Consider the following 22,091-nt stretch of genomic DNA (forward strand, 5'->3'; position numbering starts at 1 on the left):
AAAACAGAATCCTATTAAGTTGGGTGTTTCAGACATTGATGAATTTCAATGCCATTTTTTTTTTTAAGATTTTATTTATTTGAGAGAGAGAAAGAGAGCACAAGAGGGGGTAGGGTCAGAGGGAGAAGCAGACTCCCCGCTGAGCAGGGAGCCTGATGTGGGACTCGATCCCGGGACTCTGGGATCATAACCTGAGCCGAAGGCAGTCGCTTAACCAACTGATCCACCCAGGCGCCCTCAATGCCATTTTCAAATATGAAGGATGAGTACCAAGGGATGACCCTGCAGTCAGTGGAGAATGAATAAAGTTGTTTGGATCTTCAAAATAAGATGTAAATGGAAAAAGGGGTGGGGAATTAGTGTTTCATGGGTATAGAGTTCAATTTTGCGAGATGAAAAAGTTCTAGGGATCTGTGGCATAACACTGTGAACATACTTAACACTGTTGAATTATACACTTAGAAAAGGTTACGATGGTAAATATAATGGTTTTTGTTTGTTTGTTTGTTTTGGTTTTTTACCACAAGAAAGAACATCAGCAAAATAAGGGGGGGGGGAGATATAAATGGCTTGGAAATTGATCAGGCCCCTCATTTTAAGCCTTTGAAACAGAACTTCCATATAGCAGGGTGAGACGTAGGCAGGTCAAGGAGTAGGAGAAGTTTGTATTTAGGGTTCTGAGCATCAACCTCTACCTTTTTCCCATCAGGAATCTTCTCTGCTATAATTCCTTAGCCATAATTCCTTAGTTTGGCACAGTGTGTCATAGTTGAGCAATCCTTTGCACTTAACATTGTCTCACTTGCCTTCCTTGATTCCTCCCTTCCCCTTGTGCACCACCTCTCCTCTGCCGTTCAGCCTCACCCAAGGCTAAGCCATCGTCATCTCTCTGTTGACTTCAATAATAGCCTTCAATCTAGTCTCCTAGGTCCCTGCTGCCTCTTTTCTCCACTCTGATCCATTCTCCTCCAACCAGCCATAAAGATCTCTTTTAACAATTATTCAGATCATGTCACTCCTTAGCTTGAGACCCTCTAATATCCTCGCCCCCCCACCCCACTTCGGATTCAAACTTAAAACCACTTTATGTGCCTCTCTCCTTCCTCGTTTCTACCTCTTGACACTTGTCCACTGTGCTCCAGCTGCCTTGGCCTTCCTTCGCTTCCTCGGACACGCTCAGTTCATTTCTACTTTGGGACCTTTGCACTTACTGTTCCCTTTGCCTGGAAGGCTTAAATGGTTGTTTCTCATACTTCAGGTCTCTGATTGAATGTTGCCTTTTCCAGATTCCTTCCTGGTTCCCCTCCCCCCTGCTCATCTAAAATATCCTCCCTCCTTCTAGTCACTCTGTTTACTTAATGACAGTTACTTCAAAGAAGTGTGAGCCCAAGGAAGTTGGCTACAAAGTACAAGCTGATGCTTGTAGGGCAAAAGAGCATGGGAAAACATAATTTTTTTCTTGCAAAATAAGTACTGGAACCATGTTGGTATCATGGACTATTGATAACATAATGGAGTTGGATCATACGAGGTAAGTTACAATACTTACCTCAGTCGGAAATTATCCTGTTTATTTGTTCACATTTTATTTTGTATTTTCCTCTATTAGGAAATAAGCTTTGTGAGGGCAGGGTCTTACCTATGTTGTTCACCATTTTATTACTAGCATTCAGAATAGTACCTTTCACATGTTACATGTTCCACAAATATTTGTTCAATGGATGAATAAATGGCTGAATAAATTTTCATAACAGTCCTGTGAGACAAGCAGAGGAAATATTCTCAATCTTATTTCACGAGTATATTCTACAGAGTATCTGTACTTGCCAAGGTCACATCAGTGGTGGGGCCAGGGTAGAGTCCAGGTCTTTCTAAGTCCCCTGTGCTGCATCCTTTCAGGTAGTTCATGAGCAGTTAATCCTAACCATCTTAGAGGATGGAAGAGGGAGGAAGTGGGCACTTGGAGAGATTACCAGTCACACTAAATGTATATTCCTATTTACAAACTTGTAGCCATAGGTAGAAAAGAGGGAGGGCTCCCTGCCAGCATGTTCCATCTCTCCTATCTTCCTACTAAACCCACGCATAGCATGGCTGCAGAAGGCAGGAGAGCGTGGTAGTTCGTGGTAGGGGCTTTGGATGGAGGTAAACCTGAGTTCCACTCCGAATTCTACTACTTAGCAGCTGTGTCTTTAGACAAATCAGTTATCCTTTCTGAGTTATCCTTTCTTGGGCTCACACTTCTTTGAAGTAACTGTCATTAAGTAAAGAGAGTGAGTAGAAGGAGGGAGGATATTTTAGATGAGCAGGGGGGAGGGGAACCAGGAAGGAATCTGGAAAAGGCAACATTCAATCAGAGACCTGAAGTATGAGAAACAACCATTTAAGCCTTCCAGGCAGAGGGAACAGTAAGTGCAAAGGTCCCAAAGTAGAAATGAACTGAGCGTGTCCGAGGAAGCGAAGGAAGGCCAAGGCAGCTGGAGCACAGCGGACAAGTGTCAAGAGGTAGAAACAAGGAGAGAGGCACATAAAGTGGTTTTAAGTTTGAATCCAAAGTGTTGGGTGGGGGGCGAGGATATTAGAGGGTCTCAAGCTAAGGAGTGACATGATCTGAATAATTGTTAAAAGAGATCTTTATGGCTGAATAAAGGGTATGGTGTGAAGATGTTATGAAGATAGGATTGAACAGGCTTACAAGAAATTTAGCTTTCCAACACCTCTTTCCTCCACCTGTGGACGTGGAGGGGAAGTTAATTCCTACCGCTTAGAATTGACAAGCTCTCAATGATCATTCAGTCAAACTACTTAATTTGTACTTTGAGGAACTCAAGACCAGAGAAAGTGGTGACTTGTCTAGGTTCCCTTGGGCAGGAGAGGTGGGATTAGAAATGGAAATGGAACCTAAATGGACTGACTTTTGTTTGTGACTCTTTCAACTCACTGCTGACATCACCAGGCATGGAAATATCAGATTTCCACCTGCTCTTTTCCTTGGCCAAAGCACACAACAGAAGTCAGGAGATTCCCCTGGCAGATAGGATTGCACAGATAGGGACAGGGACTGAGGCATCCTGGTGCCCTCCCACAACCTGTTACTGGCTTCATGACTTGGGCCCATCACTTCCTCTTACGGAGTCTTAGTTCCACCACCTAGAACATGGGGATGATAATAGTACCTACCTCTTATGGTTGCCTTAAGGATTAAATAAAATAACCCACATAAAATTGTCTGAAACATAGGAAACAAAATAGATCTATTTCTAAATTTGTATTAAAAGTGATTTGAATATATGCACCCTTATGTTTATTGCACCTTTATTTACAATAGCCAAGATTTGGAGGTGACCCAAGTGTCCATCAATAGATGAATAGGTAAGGAAGTGTTTGCATGCACACATGCGTGCGCGCGCGCGCACACACACACACACACACACACACACAGGAATATTATGCAGCCATAAAAAATGAGATCACCATTTGTGACAACATGGATGGAGGATATAATGCTAAGTGAAATAAGTAAGACTAAGAAAGACAAATATATGATTTAACTTGTATGTGGAATCTAAAAAAACAAATGAATAAATAAACAAAACCAGAACCAGACCTGTAAATACAGAGAACAAACTGGTGGTTCCCAGAGGGGAAGGAGATGGGAGGATGGACAAAATAGGTGAAGGGGAGTGGGAGATACAGGTTTCCAGTAATGCGATGAATAAGTCATGAGAATAAAAGGCGCAGCGTAAGAAATGTGGTCAATGATATTGTAATAGCATTGTATGGTGACAAATGGTAGCTATATGTGTGGTGAGCATAGCATAATGTATAAAATGGTCAAATCACTATGTTGTACACCTGAAACTAATGTAACATTGTGTGTCAAGTATACTCAAACTTAAAAAAAAAAAGTGATTTAAAAGTGGCTTTTATAAGTATAAAATACAGAGGAAATATAGTTTTTTAAATATAATACAGTGTACAACAGATAATATTCTACTAACATTGCAAAAATATAAAATAGATAGTTCTAAAGAAATATATTAATTGCTATTGAATATTGGTACTTGGAAGAGAATAAAACATCACAAATTGACTGGTAAATTAAGTCCCCTACCCTACATATCATATTGTAAAAGCAGATAATGAGACTATATTTTATTAAGTCCTAGTACTAAAAAGTGAGTTACAATACAAAATACATTAGAATAAATTTCTGCATAGTCTATGTAGACAGATTAAATGTATCAATCAAAATGGGCACAAAGTAAGTAACAACATAACATACATTTGAATACATTTCTATATAGGGAGTCACAAAACATATAGCCAAACAAATATTTCAGTAAAAACTAGCGCAAAGTAGAGGAGCAAATCATTGCATTGGAAGGAACGCCAATATCATAGTCATGTGGGCAGTTAAATCAGTTCACAACAGTGTATTCGCTATCAACTCGGTGCTTCTCTTTTTGTTTTCAAGTCTTTATAATTTTCTTGGTTGTTGCAACATCTGACCCATCTGTGATCCAAGAGAAAGAAATCCCCATTAGTGGGGCCACGCTGCCAGGCCAGCCTATCTCCTTAGCTCAGACAAGCCGTGGAGAAGGGGTAACTTCCAAAGACATTACAGAGAGCCTTCTCGCTCAGGGAGGAAGGCTTTGGACACCCCAAACGCCAGACAAACCCAGGAGTTGCTTATTCCTGACAGAAAACTTAAATTAGATTCAATGAGGGTAGAGGGTGGATGCTCTTCTGTGACTAATTTTCTACAATATAGAAATTAAGATTTGACTTATTCCCCACCCCAACTTCAGGGCACATTCTTCATGACAAAAGTTTAAACAAAAGTCTGAATTTCTATGGTTTATTCCTCACTTCAGGATCTTTTCTGCACACATTAACCATGGAAATCAGAACATTTAGGGAGGAGCTTAGGCAAACGTGCCCCAGGACCAGAGAGTGGCTGGGGCATGAAGGGATCTGGGAGGGTTCTGTTTAGCCACCTGGAAGATGCCATAGAGTCACCTGAGATTTCTGGCTACAGTAGTAGTCATCTTTTACTACCTTAAGGCTTTTCTAACCATTGCTGTCGTTTCTTTGATGTCAATGAAGAAGTCTTGGTCTATAGCAGTGGGTTTGTCTCTCGATAGTTATTGTGCATGACAGTTTTCTAGGTGGGCTTCAGTTCCTACAGCAATGATGCAAGCTGACCCATTTGAATATGGGAAGAAAATATTAAAACTCCTTTTAGGGAGCCACAGCCAATGCCCTGTCACCCAGCCCCTAGTTGGGTGCTCTTTCCATTTCTAAAGCCTCTGACAGGTGTTCCTCGTGATAAGGAATTAATTTCTCATACGCATTGCTTCCTGCTACACCACTGCACAAACCCTTGACACCGTAAGCCCAAGTACTGAGAGAATCTGCTTCTCCCGTTTTACCCCAGTCCACGCGTTGATCTTCTATCATGCTTCTATCATCTTCTATCATGTTTAGCCTACCTTCTAGACTATGTCTCCTTGCTGCTTACTACTCAAATTTTTAGGACTGACTTTCAAACCCTCCAAAATCTGTACTAATAGCTACCATTTAGCAGCTGCTTTCTGTATGTCAAGTGCCATAGCAAGAGCTTTATACATATTCATTCATTGAATATACTTATCAATTCTATGCATACTGCTATTACTATGATTCATTCCCACTTTACAAAGGGGGATAGAGGGGAACATAAAGTAATTTGCAAAGCTAGTCACATACCTAGTGAGTGGCAGAGCTAGGCTTTGAATCCATGCAGTCTGCCTCTGGAACTTTGCAGATTCCATAATCCCACTTTGGTATGACTTCCATCTGTTCAAGCCCATCATACAACATCCCCCACCACCTCCAACATAGCCTAAAATCCAGGTGGAATCACAAGAAGCAACTCGCTCAGTTTTTTCTCTCATTACTTGCCTACATCTTAGGCATCCAACAATTCGTGTGGGTGCCAAAGACTAATCTAGGACATTTTCAGGTTTTGCTCACCATCTGACTTCCCGAAGAAGTGCTCAGGGTCACTTGGACCTTGTGGTCAAGTCATTGGAGAAGTTGACATTGAAGTTGAAGGTCGACTCTTAACCTCTACATCTATCTTGCCCTCTTGTTACGCATAGTGTTAGGCATGGTATATGCTCCTTGGAACACATGCCCAGTGAATCCCCAGGTCACAAGGTTTTTATTTATTTCCTTAGCATGTCTTGCTTATTGGCCCATTTTACACCACCTCTCTTTACAAGAACAAGACTGCTTAAATTAATTTGAACTAAATGCACCAAAATGTTAATGGTTAAATGGTTTTTTTTGTTTCTTTTCTTTTCCTTTTTATAAATTAAAAAAAATTGAATTGTGATAAAAAATACACACAACATAAAACTTACCATCTTAATCATTTTTTTAAATGTACAGTTTTAGTAGTGTTAAGTATTGTTGTGCAACAGATCTCCAATAGTTAAACACTGTTGAAAAAAATAAAGCTCTGGGCGGATAGGATTGTTTTTGTTAGGGAAGAATAAAACACATCAAATATTGTGAATTTAGCCCCTGGAGAATATTGGTACTTCTGACAGAAAGAAGGAGTTTGGGAGGTTAACCTATTGGAGATGGGTTAGTGGTTATCTCTGTGTTGTGGTATCATGCATGATTATCTTCTTTTAGTATTTAAAATTTGATGGTTTTCCTACACGGTGTATGTGTCAAATTTTTTTTTTTTACTAGAAATGAAACAGACAAATAAACAAAAAAACAAGGGGAAAATAGCACAGCTTCCTAGCAGGTGTCAAACATGCAGGCCCTAGTTTAATACTATCTGTATAACCAAAGGTTGTTTTAGGCACACTTTTGTAGAGGAACTTTCCTGGTCTTACCCAAGATGAAGCAATTTCAAAAGTTTGGGCACAGAAGGTTTCAGGAAGCTGCTGATAGCTGAGACTCCTTGCGGGATGTGCAAATTAACTTGGAATCTTCCTGTATACCCAGACTTTCTAGCTAGGCTGAGCACCTTGTCCCATGCATAGAACCACAGATTGAAACATCCTTTGGCGCCACCTTATGCTAACTGAATGGATTGCACCTGCTTAGAGTGGTTTCACTATACTAGACTTAGTAGTTATAATTCTCCATGAATTAGTGAGATAAGGAACTTATTTTTGTAATCATACACTGTTAATTTCTTTCCTTTTAAAAAATTTACTGTTACATATTGTGATACTTGAATTGTTTGATACTAGGATTCATGATTCAGTTAAACATTTGTTTTGACAAATATTTGTGTGGCATTTATTTACATTTGTGTCAGGTTCTTCTTTTTGTGTCACAAGGATGTCCTAAGACTTGCTTAAGATGACCCAGTGAGAACACTGTATATGACATGATTGCCAGGAGAGGACAGAGCGAGGGAGTCATGGCTAAATTGAAGGAGGAAAGTGCTTTATAATAGTGGTATGGCCAGTCATTAATGACAATGACATTTGACATTTATATGGTGCTTACTATGTGCCAGGCCTGATCTAAGCACTTTTTATACATTAACTCATTTAATTCTCCAACAACCCTATGAGGGAGGTACAATCACTATCTCCATTTTATTTTTTTAAAGATTTATTTATTTATTAGAGTGAGAGAGCGCAAGCATTGGGGGAAGGGCAAAGGGAGAGGGAGAGAGAATTTTAAGCAGACTGCAGGCAGGGCATGGAGCCTGACACGGGACTCCATCTCAGGACCCTGAGATCATGACATAAGCTGAAACCAAGAGTCAGATACTTAACCCACTGTGCCACCCAGGTGCCCCACTATCTCCATTTTAAAAACCAGGAAATGGGGGTGGTGCCTGGGTGGCACAGTGGGTTAAGCATCTGACTCTTGGTTTCAGCTCTGGTCATGATCTTGGGTGGAAGGATCGAGCCCTGCCTCGGGCTCAGCGCAGGGAGTCCACTTGAGATTCTCTCCCTTCTCCTCTTCTCCCTCTCCCTTCCCTCCTGCTCCTCCCCCAGCTCAGTGCTCTCTCTCTCTCTCTCAAATAAATAAGATCGTAAAGACCAGGAAATGGGGGCACAGGGAGATTCAAGTTAACTCACCCACAGTAAATGGCCAAACCAAGATTTGAAGTTTGAACCTATGCATTTTGGCTGTAGAGTCCATAGTCATTAGGCAATACTGTCTCCAGCATTAAGATAGTAGAAGTCATAGTTTCCATTTCCTGAACAATTACTGTGGGGCTAAGTGCCCCACATGCTTGATCTTATTTCATCCTCGTGCTAACCCTATGAGGTGCTACTCATCTCCTTTTAGAGATCTGGGACCTAGGTTTAGGGTAGTGACGTAACTTGTTTGAAGTCATCCAGCTCTTAAATAGCTGAGTGCAGACCCATCTGATTTTAGAGCTCCAGTTCTTAACTACATAGCCGTATGGCTTCTGAGAGTGCCATCTAATTACCATGTGCAAAGATGAAGTGAAAAAATTACTACAATAAAATAGTGGTTTGGAATAGGTGAGTTACACTCCCGTGTGCCCTCAGTTTTCAAACTGAATCTTGACTATGTCTTAGTGGGACTCTTTTTATAGTGCAATACACTCTTCTTGCTCTTTTTAAGAAAACAATTTAACTTTTCGTCATCTGTGAGGGAAATCATTACGCACTTCCGCTGTTGTATGATTCTGTAATGCCATAATTCAAAATTATAGCGCCATTTGCCCATAAACGAAATGAAACCAAACTGTCATATTTTTTTGAGATATCACATCCAGATTTTCAAATTTTTACTCTGGTCTCTTGATGTCAGACTTGTTTCCATGTATTTCATATGGTAGCCCATTTCTCACCTATAATATCAGTATGCTGTGTACAACTAAGAGGTAAAAAGAATAAAGAGAAAAGAAAACTAAGAAAAATGTGAACAAACTAGGAGAGAAGACTCACTAATAGAGAGTCCCGGGGCTCACCCCTGAAGAAAAGATATGGGTCTGAGTGAATAAACCATGTTAAATCTATTTGAATTCTTTGGATTATTTTCGTCTACTACCTTTCTCCTCTGCATGCTGGGTGGCTGAGGTAGCTAGATAGCTGGGCTCTGAAGAGATGAAATGTTACCATTCGTGAGAATAAAATGGCTATTTTGACTTCATGGCCCATCTTGGATATGCCACAGTTAATGCCTGTTCACACACATAATCTAGGAATGGGACACCATTTTCTTTAGAGTTTGCCATGAGCATTGGCTTTCCTACTTGTGCCATCATTGCTTTACTCCTAATTTATTTTTCAAGAGTGGTCAGAAAACTGCTCTGTGAACTTTGCGCCATCATCTATTAGTTTGCTGTCTCCACGGCAGTAAGAGTGAGCGGGTGTCCAGCTCCTACTCAGTGGTTATCTACTTTGTGCCATCTGTAACTGTTTTATCTTTGCTTGATCTCTTTCCATTCTGAGAACACCTCAAGTGACAGAGGTGACCTCAACTGAAGCAGTGGGTGGCAGCCTCCTCTGGGGATGAAGGAGGGAGAAATCGGGACTGGTTATGTGAAAACAGGACCTTGATTGTTTCAGGGGAGTGGCTGGCTCCTAGGATAGCATGGGGCTGGGGCTACAGGACTTTTCTCAGCTATCTTGCTGTAGGTATGGCTGTGTCAAATAAGAAGCAGCCCCCTTGGGGGACCAGACCCAGCACAGCAGGGCTTGAGTCCTACCTGCCCAGGGAAGCTAGTTTCCTAGCCTGGAACGGAATAGGGGTCTTCACTGTCTTTCACCAAGTCTAATGAAATAGCTCACATTGCTCTGCAGTCCCCTGTCTAGGTATGTTACTTAGGTTTTGTTTTGTTTTATGACTAGCAAATTTCAGAGGGAAAAGGAATTTATTGGAGTGTGTTAAATCAGAATCAGAGAAAAGATCTACAGGCTATTTTCCATAATGCAGTGAGAGCAATTTAATACAAATACAAGTCATCTCAAGTTTCTCTCTTGCTCAAAACACACCAAGAGCTTTTCATTATATCTAGAATAAAACCTTACAAGGCCCTATGCTATCTGGCTTTTGCTACCCTGACATCATCTCTGCTACTCTCATTTTACTCCCTTTGCTCCAGGAACTCTGCCCCACCTCCCCTGCCGCCGCTGTTATTCTAAGTACCAAGCTCTCTCCTGTTTCAGGGCCTTTGAACTTGTTTCAAGTGCTGAAGAAACTTCTCTAGGATTTTATATAGTTCACTCCTTCATTATATTCAATTATGTTTACTTGTTTATCATCTCTTTCCCCAATTAGAATGCCAACTTTTTGAGAACAAGACTTTACTGCTGAGTTTTGAGAGCAAGGCTTTATGCCCAATCCAAGCACATAGTAGGCTCTCAATAAGTAGTGGTTAAATGGGTAACCAGGTTATAAGTAGCTCCAAGAACTGAGGGGTAATCTCTAAGGCACAGGAATGAAAGAGCTGAATGGAATATCCTAAACTTTTTTTTCTAAAAAGCATGGAAGAGCAAACAACATAGTGAACCATTATTGGACTGAGATCTGGCAGAGGATGGGAGCTCAGAATGTGAGTACATGACTTGACCACTTTTGCTGCTGATTCAGAAGTGGCAGACATGAGGCTGAGCTGAGGTCTTACTGAGCCAGGGATGGTGGAACTATAATCCAGGGCATGCAAAGAGTGTGTGTCCCGATAAATAACACCCTACCCCTGGTCCTTGGACTGGAAAGATAGCAGTAAAAGTGAACTGGAAGTAAGTCAGATCTTGTATGCTCTATACCCTTCCAGTCACATAGGCAGCCCAGATGATCCCAGGCAAGGTGATCCTAACTGCTACTGCCTCCAGATACCTGAATGAAGCAAATAAAAACAACACCTGGCAGATTATAATCCTACTCTTGGCCTTAAATTATTTCTACAGATGATTTTTCTTTTTTTTTTCTTTTTTAAATTACATCTGACTTTATAAGTTTAATCCATTTTGTAAGTTCTAGGGGAATCACTAAAAAACAAAAGTAAAATGGGTGTAGATATTTTAAACTAATAGGGAAAATATCACACACAGAAAAAAATCACTACACAAGAAGACAAGAGAACAGAGAAAGAAAAAGGAACATAGAGTTGGTAGACAAGTGGAATGCACACAGTGAGATAGTAAATATAACCTCAAAGACAAAAGTAATGATATTGAATGTAAATTGACTATATGCTCCAGTTAAAGAATTATGTGTATGACTGGATACATATAAACATTTTTCAAGCAATATAACTCAATGATAAAGATGATAAGGATAAAGAAAGACAGGAAGTCAAATACTAAATCCCCTTGCCCAGTTTATTTTAAAACTAGAACAACTACATTAATATCAGAGAAAACAGACTTTAGGGAAAAAGCATTACTAGAATTAAAGGGCTTTGCTTCATGATGATGAAAGGTCCAACTCACCAGAGAGATATGGCAATTCTATATTTGCATGCTTTGAATATAACAACATCAACATATATAGAGCAAATCCAGGTAGAAGGAGAAACAAATTCACCATCACAGCAAAGGTTTGAAACCATCTTTTTACTCACTGATAAAGCAGAGATAAAAAAAATCAGGAAGGCTATAAACGACTTGAACAATATGATTACCACATTAGACCAAATATATACAGTTAGCTGCATATTGCACACTTTTCAAAGTCATACAGAATATTTACAAAAATTGACACTGGGGCACTTGGGTGGCTCAGCTGGTTAAGTGTCTGACTCTTGATTTTAGCTCAGGTCATGATCTCAGGGTCATGGAATTGAGCCCCATGTTAGGCTACATGTTGGGTGTGGAACCTACTTAAGATTCTCTCTTTCTCTCTTTCTCCCTCTGCTCCTTCCCATTGCTTGTGCTCTCTCTTTCTCTTAAAAAAAAAAAATGACACTACACTGAGCTGTAAAGAAAGTCTTGACAGATTTAAAAGAACTGAAATCGGGGCACCTGGGTAGCTTAGTCAGTTAAGCATCTGCCTTTGGTTCAGGTCATGATCCCAGGGTCCTGGGATCCAGCCCCACATAGGGCTCCCTGCTCAGCGGGGAGCCTGCTTCTCCTTCTCCCTCTGCTGCTCCTCACTTGTGCTCCCTTTCTCTCTAATAAATAAAGAAATAAATAAAATCTTTAAAAAAATAAAAGAACTGAAATCATAAAAAACATGTTCTCTGACACAGTGTGTTTATGCTAGAAATCAATAACAAACAGAAATAAAAATCCCCATGTTTAGAATTTCATCATTATGCATCAAAACAACCCATAGGTCTAAAAAGAAATCACAACGGAGATTAGAGTGTGTTTTTACCTGAATAATAGTGAAAGTGCTACAAATTCAATATTTTAAGATAAGGTTAGATCAGTACTTAGCAGAAAATTTATTGCCTTAAATGTGTATATTAAAGGGCGCCTGGGTGGCTCAGTCAGTTGAGCAGCCGACTCTTGATTTTGGTTCAGGTCATGATCTCAGGGTCCTGGGATGAGCCCCCACCTTTAGCTCTGAGCTCAGCAGAGAGTCTGCTTTGAGATTCTCTCTCTTTCTCTTCCTCTTCCTCACCTCCCCCACTTGTGCGTGTGCCCACTCTCTCTCAAATAAATAAATATTTTTAAAAATTGTATATATTAAGAAGGAAAAAAAGGCTGAAAACTACTTAGCCATATATCAATCTCTCTTCAAGAAGTTAGAAAATAACAAAAGTGAATCCACAGAAATTAGAGGGCAGAAAATAAAACAGATGAGAACATGAACTAATGAAATAAAAAACAAACATTCAATAGAAAAAATAAACAAGGTCAAAATGCAGTCATTTGAAAAGATTAATAAAATCTACTAACTTCTGGTGGGACTTATCAAGAAAGAAAGAGAGAAGGAATAAATAATCAATAATTAATATATAAAAAGATTGTAAGAGGATATGAACAACTTTATGCCAAAAAATTGAAAATTCAGATAAAATGTTTGGATTCCTAGGAAAGTAGCAAACTTAACACAACTGACACAAGCTTACCAACTTACTAAAACTGACACAAGAAAACATAGAAAACCTAAATACTTCTATAACTACTAAGGAAAGAAAGTCCCTAATTAAAGCTCATCCTGCAAAGAAGATCCTATGCCTGATTAGCTTAACTGGAGAGTTCTACCTAACAATGGAAAAAAGAATTATATGGATTGGATAGAGGACGTATCAGATATTAAACTGATAAGAACAGATACTACACTTGATCTTAGCCAAAAGGCCGAGAAGCGATGGGAATTATATGGATTGGAAAGGAAGAAACAAATCATCATTATTCAAAAATGATATGATTATGACATAGAAAATCTAAAAGGACCTATGAATACATTATTAAAATTACAATTATTTTAACACTATAAAGTATTATTATTAATAAATAATTATACACTATTAAACATATTACCAAATTGAGCAGTGCATACAAAATCAATATAAAAATTAATTGCATTTCTATATGCCAGTAATCAATATTTAGAAAGGAACCAAAAGATACCATTAAAAATAGCAAAAGAAGTCATGTACCCAGATATAACTCTGATAAAAAAAATGTGCAAGACTTTTGTGAAGAAAACTACAAAACTTAAAGAAAATAAAAGCAACTTAAATAAATGTACCATGTTTATGAATTTGATGACTCAACATTTTAAAAAATGCAGATTCAATGTAATCCCAATCAAAATAACAACATGTTTTCTCTCTCTCTCATTTTCTCCTTCCCCCCCTTCAAGCTGTGTGTATATGTGTGTGTGTATAAAACTTGACAAGCTAATTCCAAAAATGATATGGAAATGCATAGAGTCAAAAATAGCCAGGATAATCTAGAGGAAGAAGACCAACATGAGAAGAACTTGCTCAACTTGGTATTAAGACTTAAAACTATTAGTAATTAAGAAGCAACATTTTGGTTCAAGGATAGAAAAGACAAATAAATATAAATGAACATAACAGTTTATTTATTTATTTATTTTTAATTTATTATTATTATTTTTAAGATTTTATTTATTTGCGAGAGAGAGAATGAGAGACAGAGAGCATGAGAGGGAGGAGGGTCAGAGGGAGAAGCAGACTCCCTGCTGAGCAGGGAGCCCGATGTGGGACTCGATCCCGGGACTCCAGGATCATGACCTGAGCCGAAGGCAGTCGCTTAACCAACTGAGCCACCCAGGCGCCCAGAACATAACAGTTTAAAACCCAAACATATATTTGTGGATTGGTTACATTATTTATTTCAAGGAAGGCAATACAGAATAGTAGGGAAAGGACTATCTTTTCCATAAAAGGTATTGGGACAAATGAGCCATAAATGCAAAAAGAAGGAGAAGGAGAAAAGAAAGAAACTGGACTCATAATTAACACCATGACAAAAGTAAATTTTAGGTGGAAAGTAGATCTCAATGTCAAATGCAAAACAAAGTGTTTTGAAGGTAATCTAGGAGAATATCTTCATGCTTATGGGCTTGGAAAAGATATTTTTAAATAAGGCACCAAAAAAGATTGCTAAATTTTACTCCATGTGTCAAAAGACACAGTCAAGACACATTAAGAAAAGGAAAGTCACTAAAAGGAGAAAACACTTGCAACACATCTAACAGAGGGCTCACATCTATATATAAAAAAAATTGTCCAAAATTCCTTCAATTTCCTTTAAGGAAAATACTGAACAGCACAACAGAAAAATGTAAAAGACTTGAACAGACAGTTCACAATAGAGGATGTCCAAATAATATATGTATGGCCATAATATATTTAAAGGCATTCAGACTCATAAATAAGGTCGTACAAGTTAAAACTACAGTGAAGTGCAATTACATACCCATCAGATTGTGTGAAATTAAAATTCTAACCCTGAGAAGTGTTAGCAAAGATGTAGATTTGCATAGCCTATAACCCAGAAATTCCTCTCCTAAGTATATACTCTAAAGAAATATGTGCTTATGTTCATCAGGATACAGGCACACAAATGTTTATAGAGCATTAATCAAAATACCCCTGAACCGGAAACAACTCAAAACCCATTACCAACAGAAGGGTTAAATAAATTATAGTAACATGAAATGAAATACTATACAGTAAGAAAAATATGAAGGAACAACAACACACAAGTGCATGAATGAATTTTATGTACATAATTTTGAGTAAATGAAGCTAGATGCAAAAAAATACATATTTTATAAATATTCTATTTAAACAAGGTTCAAAAGGGGCCCAAACTAAATTATATTGGTTAGGAATTTGTACTTTGAGAGTAAACTACAATGCAAAGCAGAGGGGTAATCATGATAAAATTTAAGAGAATTGTCTGGGTCAGGGCATTCTTAGGATTTGCCCAGGGTCAAGAGGGTAGTGAGCTGTAAAGTTTATTTGAATCCAAACAATGTAACACCTCTGAAGGGTGTGGGATGGAATTCTCTTTTACCATGCAGATTTGAAGTAAAACCCTGAGGCAATGAGATTCAGGATAGGGGACTTGCAAGAAGGGGGAATGGTAATCTGGAACAGGCAGGATCCCTCTTGGAAGAGGGCAGCTGAAGAAGAGGCTCTGTCCAGTTTAAAGAATCCCATGAAGGTCTTGAATGGATACAAGAGTGGGAGTTACAGTGTTGGTACTGAATACAACATTACTCATTTCACAATTTGTCCTCAGACTCTTGCACGGGAGTTAATTGTACAACCTAGATATTTCAGGATACTCTAGATTGCAAGTGTTCATATGTTACCTGAAAAAGATACAGTGCTCACTGAATTACACACAGTTGACCCTTGACAACGCGGGTTTGAACTGCATGGGTCCACTTATACATGGATTTTTTCCCCCGTTAAATACAGTACAGTGCTGTAAGTATATGTTCTTTTAAGATTTTCTTAATTGCATTTTCTTCTCTCTAGCTTACTTTATTATAAGAATACAGTATATAATACATTCAGCATACAAAATGTGTTAATCAACTGTATGTGTTATTGGTAAGGCTTCTGGTCAACAGTACACTGTTAAGTTTTGGGAGAGTCAAAAGTTATACAGGAATTTTTGACCGCATTGTGGGGGATGCTTTGGCACTCCCTAATGCTCTTGTTATTCAAATTTTAACTGTATTTATTTTTACATATTTTGTATTTATCTTCATATAATTTATAGTAAAAATGATTAAGTGTATACATAAAGCCCTTAGATAGTTTCCAAATAAATCAATTCACACTTCAGAGGAAATTTTTTAAGAGATCAGGCATTCTGGTTGTGGGTTCAGGGCCTTTGAGCCACTGTCACCACAGCGTTGAGGATCGAGACTCTGGTCTCCTCACGCAGAGCCATCTCCTCAGTGGTATAGCTGGGGTACAGCAGGAGATCTTCCCAGACACAAGAGGGTGGAAGTTCATGCACATGAAATTTTGGGAACTGCAACTGTGCTGTTTATAACCTAAGACTCAGCGGAAGGGTTAAACTGAAGCCGATGACACCTGGTATGGTAAATGACCATTTCAAAGAACTTTTTGGTTGTAATTTTTGTAGAAGACATCTCATCTGTTTTGCTAAAATAACTGGTATTTTTTTTTCTATTGATTTTTCTCCTTAATGTCCTCAAGACCCATAATTTCCTATGACTTCTACAACGAGTTTAAGAAACAATCTGGTGTTACTTGGGCAGGTGGATGGTGGTGGGTGGTGCAGATGTGAGAGGGAAGAAGAAAACGCTCACCTTGATATGGCTGTTGCTGTAGCTCAACTTCAGAAATGATGATAGAAATAATGAGGAAAATAATAGTGGCTTTAGAAATGATTTGGCAGCGATTTTATTTGTTGTACAATAAAATGGCTGGCCCGTGGCTGTATATGTAGAGTTAGGAGTAAACTTTCAAAGCATGCTCAGGAGGCATGCATGGTAATCCTATTATCTGATAACAGGATTTGTGCACATACCTCCCACATGCAGCATCAGTAACCCACCCTTTTAGTATTGCTGTGAAATGCAATTTGTGAGCAGATGAAAAGTTTACAGCACATGGGCCTGTGCCATGGAGCTCAACAAAGCCAGCGCACTGTGTGGCAAGGTTTCTGAACCCAACCCCTGTTGTTCCTGCTGTCTCCCTCCTTATTGATTTCTGTCCCTTGGCCAAGCAGGCTTTGTGATAGTCTGCATCGACCCAGAAACTTGCAAAATGAGCTAATCAAATAGGTGCAGCAGAAACCAACCTTGAATTTCTAGGACGCTTTGGAGACGTGCCACACATAGGAGGTGGAGACATGATTGTGTCAAACAAATGGTGGTAGAATGTAAGGGGCGAGGAGGCCAAACGGCATGAATTTTGGCTAATTATTTTACAGAAACATTCGTAGATACAGGGGAAGCAGGAACTAGAGGCACATGCTCGATGGACAATGTCTCAGTCCTCCAGGGCTGCCATCACAAAATACCATAGACCAGATGGACTTAAACAACAGGAGTCTATTTCCTCACAGTTCTGGAGTCTTCAAGTCCAAGATCAAGGTGTCGCCAGGTTCGGTTTCTCTTGAGGCCTTTCTCTTTGGCTCACAGATGGACACCTCACTCTGTCTTTACATGGACTGTCCTTACCAGACCCTCTGCTGTCTTTTCTTCTTCTTATGACACGAGTCATATTAAATTTGGACCCCACTTTATGATGTCATTTAAATTTAACCTTAATTACCCATCTCCAAATATAGTCACACTGAGGTTAGGGCTTCCACATATGAATTTTGGGGAACACAGTTCAGTCCGTAAGAGAAAATGACATAGGTAGTGCTTAAAAATAAGGTCTTGCTATTCACGTTTTAAGGTTTTTTTTTACACATGGTCTACCTACCTTCCTTTTTGATAGAGTTTACAATAACTGATGTTCACATAAACATCATATAAAAAGCAGCAGATGTTAGTGACAGAAGCTGCTGTGAAAAATATGGAAAAGAAAATATTCATTACTTCCATTGCTTATGAGTAAGAAAGTATAGATTCATGATTTTCTTTTTTTAAATTTTATTTATTTATTTAAGACACAGAGGGAGAGAGGGAGGGAGAGAGAGAGAGGGAGAGAGGGTGAGCATGAGCAGCGGGGAGAGGGCAGAAGCAGGCTCCCTGCTAAGCAGGGAACCTGAGGCGGGGCTCCATCCCAGGACCCTGGGCTCATGACCTGAGCCGAAGGCAGACGCTTAACTGACTGAGCCACCCAGGCACCTCCACATGCTTTTATTTTCTAGAAAAAGGCTTCTATGGTAAATTCACACATTGATATACGAATTTCTTGATTTTTTCCAACAAATCAATCAAGATGGGAAAATTATTTTAATAGAATGTATTTATGTTGGCCATTGCTTTTTTTTTTTTTTTAAAGATTTTATTTATTTATTTGTCAGAGAGAGAGAGAGCACAAGCAGGGCAAGCAGCAGGCAGAGGGAGAGAGAGAAGCAGGCTCCCCACTGAGCAGGGAGCCCGATGCAGGCCTCGATCCCAGGATCCTGGGATCATGACCTGAGCTGAATGAAGGCAGTCGCTTAACCAACTGAGCCACCCAGGCATCCCGACCGTTGTTCTTAATAAAATGTGATTGTATATGGTTTAAAGAATATACAACTGTTCAATGTGCAATAGATATAGCAATGAGTGTATAGGACAAACAGATTTGGTTAGGGGAAAACTCTAAACCATAAGATAGTATGGAACTTGGGTATAGGGACTCTGTTGGTGGCTGATGGGGAAATAGATTGTTCTAGTCTTTTTCTTTTTTATATAAATGTTGGAATCAGCTTGATTATTTCTACAAAAAAGTATGCTGAGATACTGACTGGGAATGTGTTGAATCTGTAGATCTCTTTGGGAAGAATTGGTATCTTCACAATATTGAGTATTCTGATTCTGTGAAATTTAGTACATTTATTTAGTTCTTTAATTTTTCTTAACACTGCTTTATACTTTTCAGCGTACAGTTTTTGAACTATTTTGTTAGATTTATCCCTGAGCATTTCATGTTTTTTGATGCTATTGTAAATAATTCTGCCTTTAGATTTCAATTTCCAATTATTCACTAATGGTATATAGAATTATAATTGATATTTTTTATATTGACTGTATATTCTGCAATCTTGCTAAACTTACAGTCTTTTTTTTTTTTTTTTAAATATTCTTTGGGATTTTCTACCTAGAAAATTAGGTCTTCTACAAATAGAGGCAGGCTTATTTCTTTATTTCCAATATGTATGCCTTTTATTTTTTTTTCTTATTTTATTCCATTGAATCTTCATTATGATGTAGAATAGCAGCACTGAGGTGGACATCCTTGTCTTGTTCCTAATCTTAGAGGGAAAGCATTCCGTCTTTTATCATTAAGTATGATATTAAATATAAGTAGGTGCCCTTTATTGACTTCTACCTTAAGAAACTAGAAAAAGAAGAAAAAAATCAAGCCCAAAGTAAGCAGAATAAGGGTAATAGATAAAGATAGCAGAAATCAGTGAAATAGGAAACAGAAAACCATAGAGAAAAATCAATGAAATGAAAAACAGGTTATTTGAAGCGATTAGTAAAATTGATAAACCTCCAGTTAGACTGAGAAGAAAAGAGAGAAGATATGAGTTAACTAATGTCAGGCATGAAAAAGGGGACCTAACTCCCCAGCTTATAGTGCTTACCCAAGAGATAACAGTGTGTTACTTGAATCATTAAATTTCTATGTAAATTAGGACCATTGCTATTTCCTAGGCCAGTGATTCTCAAACTTAAGCACGCACCAGACTTGTCTTTAGGGTTTAAATCTGTTAAAACACAGATTGCTAGGCCCTGGGTTTCTGACTTAGGAGTTCTGGGGTGAGGTCTGAGAATTTGTATTTCTAACAATTTATTAAGTGATGCTCATGATGCTGACCTGAGGACTACACTTAGAGAGCCACTGTGTTAGATACAAAGACTCTAGGACACTTTGACTCTACTTACTTCTCTGTTGACTTCTGTGTTATAACTATATCTATTTAATTCCCCATAAGGCAATAGTATTCCTGTTTATATAATAAATACTCCTTTATATTTACCTACATATTATCCTATTGTTCTTCATTTTTTCTTGCATCTTTGAGCTTCTATCTGGAATTATCTGCCTTTCTGCCTGAAGAACACCCTTCAGCATTTCCTTTAATGGATGTCTGCTAGGGATAAATTCACCCAATTTTTGTGTCTGAACCTATTTATTTTGCTTTTAACTTTGAAGGATATTTTTGGTGAATATGAAACTCTAGGTTCCTGTTACTCTCTTTTAGCCCATTGTCTTATGACTTTCATAATTTCTGTTGAGAAGATGGCTATTAATCTTACTCTTGTCCCTTTGAAGGTAATGTCTTTTCTTTCTGACTGCTTTTAAGATTTGTTCCTTGTCTTTGGTTTTCAGCTCTTTTCTTATGATGTGCTGGTTATGCTTTTCTTTGTAGTTATCCTGATTAAGAATCATAGGACTTCTTGAATGTATGGCTTGAAGTCTTCATCAAGTTTGTATTATTGTCCCTTAACTTTCAACTATATTGTTGCCAAAGAATACAGTCTTTTCAAAGAATAGTCATTCTTTGAGATGTTTTGATACTTGATTTATGGCTAAGTGGTAGAGTTTTGGAAATATTGCTTGTAAGCTTGAGAAGAATGCATATTCTGTAGTTGTCAGACGTAATTTTAACTATGTTAATTATAGCGATTTTGTGATATATATTCTTTAAATATTCTTTATCTGTATTAATTTTTTTCTTCTAGACCATCAATAATTACTTGAGGTGTGCTAAAATATCCTATGATGATTTTGAGGCAATTTTATTATGTACATACAAGTTTAAAATTGTTAGAGTTACATAGTGAATTGAAAACTTTTATCGTTATATAGTGACTTTCTCTATTCCCAGTAATGCTCTTTGTCTTATATTCTATTTTAACTAATATTAATGTAGCGATCTCTGCATTATTTTGGTATTTGTCTGGTATTTATTTTTAATCTTTATATTTTTAAACTTTCTATATCTTTATATTTTAGATATGACTATTATAAACAGTATAACAATATTTTTCTTTTAACTTGTGCTTAATTCATTTACATTTACTCTTATTATTATATTTAGACTTGTTTCTATCAATGTAAATTTTCCTGTTTCACTCTTGCTTCTGTCTTCCTCTTGCCTTTTTAAAATTAATTTAGTTTTTTAGTTAATTTTTTAAAACCAAATTTTCCCCCTCCACTAGTTAAAATAATACATTATTTTCTTTTAGTAATTAACACTGAAATTTTATCATACATATTAAATTTAAGGAAGTTTCAATTAAGTTAATATATTAAACGTGCTCCTGAAAAATACAAGGATTTTAGAACACTTTCCATCAGCTACTCACTTCTGACTTAGATGTTACTGGAGGCTAGAATTTTAGTTCTCGGCTCTATTTTCTTTCTTTTTTCTTTTTCAAAGATTTATTTATTTATTTGAGAGAGAGAGAGCGGGGGGAGGTGCAGAGGGAGAGAGAGAGTATCTCCAGCAGACTCCTGGCTGAGTGCGGAGCCCCAGGTGGGGCTTGATCCTATGACCCTGAGATCATGACCTCGGCTGAAATCAAGAGTCAGACGCTTAACTAACTGAGCTACTCAGGAGCCCCATATGCTCTATTTTCTAAACATGGTAAATTAGTTCTCCTCCCCCCCTCCCGCCTTTCTCCTCTTCCTCTTCTTGTCCTTTTCTTTCTCTTTTTCATACATATGATATCATTTTAAATTTATCCACATCTTAACCAGTTTATTCACTATTATTTCTGCATTTCAGACTTTCCCTTAGCAATAATTTTCTTTTTTACTGAAGCACATTCTTTAGAAGTTCCTATGGTGAAGATCTGTTGGTGGCAAACTCTCTAGGTTTTTGCTCAACTAAAAATGTCTTCATATTCTTATTATTTCTGAAAAGATAGTTTTGATGAATATATAATTTTAAGTTGATAGTTAATTTCTCTCCACAATTTGAAGTTAATATTTCCTTTTCTTTTGCTTTCTGTTTTCACTGTTGTGGGTCTAAACATCATTCCTTTTCTCTCAT

The 22,091-nt window shown here is 38.0% G+C and overlaps 1 pseudogene; it reads right to left on the reverse strand.

Annotated features, from left to right (window-relative positions):
- Positions 1-13,088: 13,088 nt before the first annotated feature.
- On the reverse strand, positions 13,089-13,268 carry LOC116634212 (annotated as a pseudogene).
- Positions 13,269-22,091: the final 8,823 nt, after the last annotated feature.

This window comes from Phoca vitulina, unplaced genomic scaffold, assembly GCF_004348235.1.
Source record: "Phoca vitulina isolate PV1807 unplaced genomic scaffold, GSC_HSeal_1.0 scaffold8, whole genome shotgun sequence".
In the NCBI taxonomy this organism is placed as follows: domain Eukaryota; kingdom Metazoa; phylum Chordata; class Mammalia; order Carnivora; family Phocidae; genus Phoca; species Phoca vitulina.